Source organism: Macaca fascicularis, chromosome 12 (assembly GCF_037993035.2).
Source record: "Macaca fascicularis isolate 582-1 chromosome 12, T2T-MFA8v1.1".
NCBI classification, from domain to species: domain Eukaryota; kingdom Metazoa; phylum Chordata; class Mammalia; order Primates; family Cercopithecidae; genus Macaca; species Macaca fascicularis.
In genome coordinates, this window is record NC_088386.1 from 95,695,187 (window position 1) to 95,703,703 (window position 8,517).

The window sequence follows — 8,517 nt, forward strand, 5'->3', positions numbered from 1 at the left end:
TATCACTCTGTCTAAATGGTTTCCATTTATCATTGAAATGTTATCTGGAAGGCAAATCCTGTGTCTGGAGGCATGCAATGTTTTGCATCTACTCTACAGAAGCAGGTGGGATCAGATCTGGACAAGTGTAACCCAGTAGATTGAGAACATTCCCCTGAAGACAGGACTCCAGACAGGTGTTCATGGGTCTGGTCCACCATTACTGCTCAATCCGTCACCCAGAGCAGTGCTGGATCACTGGGCAAGTGGCCTGCTGCTCTCTCAGAAGGTCTAACCCAGAATGGAGTCTTTGTGTCCCCTACCTGTTGTCTCACTGATTTTTCTTTATATGTCTCTTGCATTTCCCTAAGCTCTATTGAATGCTTAGTTCATTGCTCACTGATTTCCAATGTGACTTAGTAGAGAAACCAAAACTCAAAAGTCTTTGAAAGAAATCACATCTCTTTTCTTAAAACTATAGGGCTTTGTGATGGGGTTTATTGGGTGTCTTTGTAGCAGGGGATTCCATCCAGTCTGTTAATGTTTAATACTACTGCCCTGAGTAGTGGATTCAGTTTCTTTAAAATCCATTATTCACCCTAATGGGAGTTATAGAGGAACATACCTTGTCCCCCTCTATCTTCTCTAGGTAAAACCCTAGAAATTTATGCACAGAAGCTCTAACTACATTTCTGTGACAGGGAAAAGGGTTTGTCTCATTCTCCCTTAGGACTGTTGGAGCTGCCCTGCCACTGGCCAGTGTCTTACTTTGACCCAGGAAAGTCGCATACTCTGTCCCAAGCCTCACAGTGCCATGTACTTTCATGCACCTTCCTCAAAGGAGGTCCCACTCAGATGCATGAAACTGGCTGGGATGGGTAGTACCGCCTGAGTGGAGAACCATGAGGCCAAATGGAACCCTGTGGCCCCCCATCTCCATTTTTTCCCCATAGTGGTAGGATCAAGCAGATGCCCTGAGGAGTTTCATGATTCTTGTCTATGGATTTGTCCCAGCCCATGGCCTGTAGGGTTCTTGAATGGCCATCTGGCCAGCAGACTAGAATCACTACACTGTAAGGTATTTCATTCATAGGATCATGCAAGATTGGGCCACCAGCAAGGTGCTGATACATGGATTTGGGGTGACTCTCACTGATGCTGGACATAAGATAAGGTCAGGTCTCTGAGCTCTGGATCATCCCACCCTGGGGCTTGAATTGCATTTGTTGGTGCTTGTTGGCTCTCATCCATTTGTGTTCTGCTTATGGTACCAGGTCTACAGTATCCAAGCATGGGAAGGTGGTGCAAACATGCTTCACCCTATATGTCCCCTCTGCTGTGGGCGCCCACACAATCTCCCTACCCTCTTCACAGGCTCCATGCCATCTTTTGGGCTGGTCCCAAAAGGTGACTGCTCTTGTGCTCCAAGAGCTTTTGAGACTGTTGTTTCGTAACTCCAACAGTTCCTTCCAATTGGAAGCACTCTCTTGCTTCCAATCAATATGATGTCATCTTACTCTTACTCCTTGTTAGAACCAGTCCTAACAAGGGACCAACATCTCTCCAAGGACTTGGATTGCTTTGCCTGCTCAGCCTAGAGGTCCTCTGCCTCTCTGCCCCTGTGGTGCTGGTGTACAGGCCTGCAGGCAATACTGAGACAGACCACAGTCTAGAAATTCATTGACTGTAGTGTAAAGAGAAATATTGTCTTATGCCTATGCTATAAAATTCCAAAAGGAAAATTTTACATGACCAGAAAATGAATTATTGCATACACTTGATTTTTGATCACCATCAACAAAGCACAGTAACAACCTTTGAGAGAGCCACTGGAGCAAGTATTCATGGGCTGCAGGTTGCATGGTGCATGTCATGAGTACCACTGTGAGTACCACTAAATAATTGGAGTTGGAGAACTGCAGAGGCAAAAGATATGTATCGTTTCAATGCAAATTGCTTCTTTGTGAGTAATAACAACATTGCTACCTTTTACTTGTGGAAAGAGATGTAAAAAAAATTAGCCAAGACAAGCATATTTGACAAGAAAGAAAATAACAAGATGGCTTGTGAACTTAAATGGGAAATGTAGTGTCTGGACACCATGAAGAATCTTCAAGTGCACTCATTGGACTGTGAAGAAATATGTAAGTACCTCTTCTCTATCCACTATTCAAAATTCTCCTCAGTAAATTATGATACCTCACATGGGCCTGTGAGCTTTGTAATATATTATTATAATCAAAATGTTTATATAGACAAGAGTCTCACAAAAAATATTAACCTGGATCGCCCACATAGTCTTAGAGCAGCCTCGTCTTTGACTTATGCAGCTGCGGGAATACATTTGACTTTAATCCCCAAGATTTTTCTCAATATTCTGATTCTCAGGACACTCCTTAGGGTCCCTTGAAGATGGTGATAAAGCCCCTGCCCTTGTAGGACAGCAGGTTCTCCATTCTCCTTTCTTCTGTCCCCAGAGAATAGACCTGCTACCATCCTCACAGGATTTGATGCTTGCATCTCATTATATGGACTGGATTTGGGCTTTGGGGATTTTTAAATTATTTAATAGTTCATTCAGCAAAGACATTTATTCAGTTCTTGCTATGTACCAAGCAATGCAATTGGCACAGGGCTTACAAAGATGAATAAGACTTGGTCTGCATCCTCCGAGAGCTCACACTATAGTAGGAAGATGTCAATAAACAGGGTACCAAATGAATAGGAGCTATCAGCAGACATATGCAAAGTGTAGACGAAGTCTAGCGAGAGGATTGGGGGTCCTACACAGAGAAAGGCTTGAGGAGCTTCAGAGAAGTCTCTTTAAACTAAGCTTTGAAAGACTACTTGGAGATTCACCAGACCAGATGGGATGGGAGGGAGGGAATGGGCAATCGAGCGGCTGGGCGGAGGTGAGCAGATGGACTGGATGCAAAGCATATGACATACCAGGGAAACTGTAAGTAGGTTCTGTGTGGCTGGGGTGTGGGGAGGGGCTTGGCAAAGAAGGAGGCTGGAGAGGAAGGAAGGACCAAGAATGTGGAAGGCTTAATATGGTCTGCTCGGGAATCTGGGCTTTAGACTGTGGATGGTGGAGAAGCACTGATAGTATGATGTTATGGGGCACATGATCTTATTTTGTTTTAGAAATGTAAGTCTCTATGAAGTACAGATTATAATTTGGGGAGAGATTGAGGGCAGGGGAAAGTTAGGAGGATGTCATGGTACACAGTCCAGAGGGAATTGAGAATCTAAGGTTGCAGCCCTCGGTAAGAAAAAGGCAGGTTAATGATTGGAAAATCCATGTGGAGATAGTAGTCACTCATGATAAAGGCAAGAGTCCGGATGGCTTATCTGTTAGAAATGTTTGGGATGCAAGAAAACTCAACTAAAATTGGAGTTTTTCCTCTCCAATAAAGATTTTGGAACTAGAGGCTGCTGACATTGGTTGAGAGTCACAACACTATCCGGGTTTCTGCTCTGGACATCATACCAACATTCAAGGCAGGAAGAAAGGGGAAGAGGCAGCACAGGCAGTATCTGTCCCAGTTTTCTTTCCATCCCAATGGTCTGCTGTCTTCTGTCTTGATCAAGAAAAGAAAAGGAGCAGGAAACAGTCAGTGCCTTATCAGCAGGCACCAGAAGGATGATGAAACACACCCCCACCATGGAGACTCAGCTCAAGTTGAACTTGCCCAGCCTTTGTTGGTGCCTTGCTGGTAGTTTGCAACCTCTTGAAATCGAAAGAGCAAGAACAAGAGGCATGTATGTATGAGAAGGGTGTTTAGGAAAGGGGCCTTCCCCAGTTTAAGCAACAGAAGCTATAGGCAAGGAGGCTGAGTCTACTTCCTCAGGGACCTTTATTAGGAGAGCAAAGTAACCAGTATTTATCGAGCAGTTTCCATTTGCTATGTGTCAGGCCACACACTTCATGGCTTACATGCTTTTACTCTGCTAATCTCAGATTTGAGGTAGATAGCATCACCATATTGTGAATAAAAGATATTGAAGCTCAGGGTGCTTCCATTGCCCAAGACAACCCAGCTAGCAAGTGGCAAGCCGGGAATCAAACGAAGGCAGGACAACTCTGAGGCCACAAACATGCTCAGCTGCCTTGGTGCTGCTGGGTACAATCTTGGCCCAGGAGAACCAGAGCTCTAAAGTCCATTATGGCTGGGCACTGAGGCTCATACCTGTAATCCCAGTACTTCAGGAGGTCAAGGAAGGTGGATTGCTTGAGCCTAGGAGTTCAGGACCAGCCTGGGCAACATATTGAGACCCTGTCTCTATAAAAAATCCAAAAATTAACCGGGCATAGTGGCACACCTGTAGTTCCATCTATTCAGTAGGCTGAGGTGAGAGGCTAACTTCGAGCCCAGGAGGCAGAGTTTGCAGTGAACTGAGATCGCACCACTGCACTCTACCTTGAGCAACAGAGCAAGATCCTGTCTCAAAAAATAAAATAAAGTCCATCATAAGCTGAAGTTTTAAGGTTGGGAAAAATACTACTAACCAGGACAGGATCTTTCCTGACAATAATTTTCTCCTTAGCATCCTGTGCTCACAGCTCAGCAGCTATATACAGGAAGGTCTCTGCACAGGTTGGAAACAGAATGCTTTTCCCTTTTCCTTATCATCTGAATGATTACCCTAAGTGTGTCCTGACCACCAGCTCCTCTTCATTTCTTGTGAACAAGCATCAAGGGCTCCAAGATGTACTAAGTGGATCAGGCCACAGGGATGCCATTTTGAACTCTCCCTTGATTCACACATCCATTGTCAACTACCAGAGACTCATTCTGTCTTTCTGTTAAAGCCACAGCATTAATATTCACTCCCAACAGTACCTCTATAATATTTTATATGCTTAAAACAAGTATAAATGTTGTTTATCATAATAACAAGGGGCCTGGAATTATAAAAGCTCTTCTTAGAGAACATTTTTAAAAATATACATTTTTTTTTTTCCTTTTATTTTTGTGGATCCTGGGTACTTCAACAGTATGCTTAGTGGGATAAAGACAGCAAATACTGAGCACAATAGCTTGTGGGGATAAGAAGGTGAATGAGGCTAGGCCTCTGCCCTGGGAGAGCTGGAGCTCTCATTAGCATCAGGTACGACCTCTCCTGGGGGTTCTGACTGGGCCGGAGGAGCTGTCTCAGGCACACAGGAATTGCTCGAATCAGATGCTGAATAATTGCTGATAAAAAAATAACAGTTGAACGCCTTTTCAAAGAAGATCGTGAAGTCTCTTCTGGGCGTCTTTAAATGAAGGACATTTGCTCATCTCCACAATTGTTTCACTACAGCTCTAACAGAGGTGAGCATATGATTTAGTGACCTCGTAAATTCCTCTCCAGCCCCTGGATTCCATAAATCTGTTTCCTCTGTGGTGGATGAAAAGCAACTGTAGCAAACCTCTTTGACTTCTTTATACTTTTCTACACTGTCATCCTCCTTGGCTTTAGAGTATACTGGTTACCATGGAAACAGTAATGTCCTCACTGTGGACAGAACTTAATCACAACCAAAAGGGTGAAAAAAAGGACATTTTTATCTTGGATTGAAATTTGTATCATGATTCATGAAATGGAAGAGAGAAAGTAGAGGAAGAAAGCAGGAGGCTAAGAAGGATGAGGGGAGGGGGAAGGAAGGGGGAAGAAGGGAGGAGGTAGGAGCTGAAAATGATACCTCGTGTGTCTGCCTGAAGAAACTGTCTGAGCGGAGCCTGTCGGTTGCAGTGCACTGCGTACCTTACTATGGGCCACACTGGGTCTCTTCCAGGTCACACAAAGACGCTGTAAAACTACAGCTGAGGCCGTCCAGGCAGGCTGCTACCCTGATGTGATTTGATACACACCTGCCCAAGACCATATCCCCCATGCGCCAGTTGCGGAGCCTGAAATCCCACCATGGGTGGTAAATACCCTTAGGAACTGTTTTCAGTCGTGACACAGGTCCCACTAGTGAATTAACAGCTTAAGCCATGATCAATTCACATATTTGGATGATATTCTGCTCAGATCCCTCTTAAGCCCTGGCAATTAGTTGAAGGCCAAGTGCTCTGTCAATTAGAAAATTCTTAATAAAGTTTCCAATCTCCAGAGACATTCCCACCTTCCTTCCATGTCTCCTGGCCTGCTGATGGGTCAGCTGTTTCCTGCCATCTGAGCACCTACTTCGGAACAGACCCAGGCTTGTGGGGTTTGAAGCTTATACGATTCTGGACCCTCTTTAAGAAAAAGGATACAACATTATGAATATAAAGTTAGGCACAAGGTCTTGAAAGGGACACATGCAAATGAGGGGCTTAAGCATCAGTAGCTTCATGGTAATTTATCTAATTTCATGTTTAAAACAGCACCACAGGTACATAATTATATCTACTACCAGATAAGAAAACTGAGGCCCTAGGCAAGTCATCAAAATTTACTTAAAATTACTGAAAACGTACTAGACCAGTGGCTCAACTGTCACTCCTTGAAACTAATAATTGGAGATTGATCATGGGAGGATGTCTCCACAGCTGGTTTTTTGCATAAGCATCAGTTGTAACATGCAGAATCAATCCCACTTTTCCAAAATGTGACTTTCATTTCCCCTCCAAATCCAAGCCAGCTGAGGGAATTGGATTTCAGCTGTGGTTGGAGTGCTGGAGATGGTATCACATATCCCGCTTGCAAATAATTGATCGGCTTCCTGCAATGCATTGCGTGCTCTCGCCACAGAACAGAGATGAAAACTGAGACTGTCAATTGGATGGCTGGTTAATATCCACAGGCAATGTGCGTTCAGTGTATGCGGAACAGAAATCAGGGCCAGCCTACAAAACAGCTGGACAGGGCGCTTTCTGGAGTCCTCCTGGTTGCCTTGCATTACATAGATCCTGTCAGAATGACAATGGAAATGGCCTTTTCTTGCCCTTATTAGTATTAGCACTGTTGTCCAGTCTTTCATTTCAGCCCTAATCAATTTAATATAGCTACGTGCACAAACATCCTCACATGCAGAGTACCTAAGTATAGCTCCTCTAGTATTGTCTTAGAAATGGTGGAAACTCAGAGGAGTCAGAAAAATGGAATACTCTCCTATCTCACACTCCACAGAAATCCACAGGGGGCACATCGGTGGAGGGGCTTTTAGCATGGTGCCTTACAATTGGCCAACTCCCAGCCCCAGCAGGGTGCACCAGTAGGGATCTAGCCAGGGCAAAGTCACAGAGAGCAAAGGCAGGAATTAGAGATGCTCCCCTTAAAGAAGATAATGGGCAGGAGAATTGAGACCCCTGACTGGAATCCAGATTCACATATTGTGGGAGGTAGTTGCATCTGAGGCACAAAGCCTCCACTCCAAATTTATTTTAACAAGCTTTTCCTATGTTTTTGGTTTTCTTTGTCATACAAAGCACTGTTCTAGGCCCCATAATGATAGCACAAGTTTATTAAGAGATTGCTAAGTGCTATGCATGGGACAAAGCATGTTTATGTCTATGATATAATTTAATCGATTATCAAATTTATTCTGACACCACCTTCAGGAAGAAACAAAGCTAGGTAACTTTTTTTACAGAAGACAAAACTGAGGCTCCATTGATATTAAATAATTCTCAGAGTCACTAAGCTAGCCAATGGTGGAGTCAGGGTTCAAATCCAGTTCTATCTGACCCTAGAATCATTGCTCCAAACCTTGGTGACATTTCTGGAGTGGTTACCATGTGCTAATCCTCAGGCTAACAATTTTCATAGTCTCTTCGTTGACCTCTACACTTGTCTGTAAGATACTTTATTCCTGTCTTCCATGACTCTTTAATTTGGTATAGGAAACAGAATGTGATAAATGAGAATTATTATATATATATCTCTCCTCCAAAACAAGTCAGAGTGAAATAAATGTGAAAAGTAAGATGAAGAGCTCACCAAGTCAGTGGCTCCGAGGTGGATTTTTAAGGATAGTTTGGATTTTCAGCCCATTGAATTGGCAAAACAGGGCATTCCCCGTGGAAGGACCCATGTGAGTAAAGACAGGGGCATGTCTGGGAATCAGCATATCTTGTTATTGTGGTTTGACCTACACATAGGTTGTGTGCAGGGGAGATTTGGCTGGGGAGTTTGACTGGCATTAACCACCAAATAGAAAAGTTCTCAATACATCTGGTAGACCATAGGAGAGAGATCATCAGGTCAGAGATAAGCTTTGGAAAAGAAAAAACTGCAGCATTTGTGGACAAGACCAAGGCAATAGTTTGCACAAGAGGTAACAAAAGGTCTGAATGTGGGTGGGGATAGGGAGCATGGAGGGGAGGCTCATGCAGGAGACACATCTGAAACACTGGATTCTATGTTCTGGCCTCTGCAGAAAAGACTCACACCATGCCCCTATTCACTCCGCCCCAGGTTAAATTCACTCTTTAACCCAGAGCCAGTATCCCCACAGGAAGCCAGGAAGTGTCTCTGGGAGAGGCTATGTCTTCCAAAAATGTTGACCCCCTAGAGAGCTAGAAGCCCTGCTGCCCACCTGGGGATGGCCCATCTGCAATA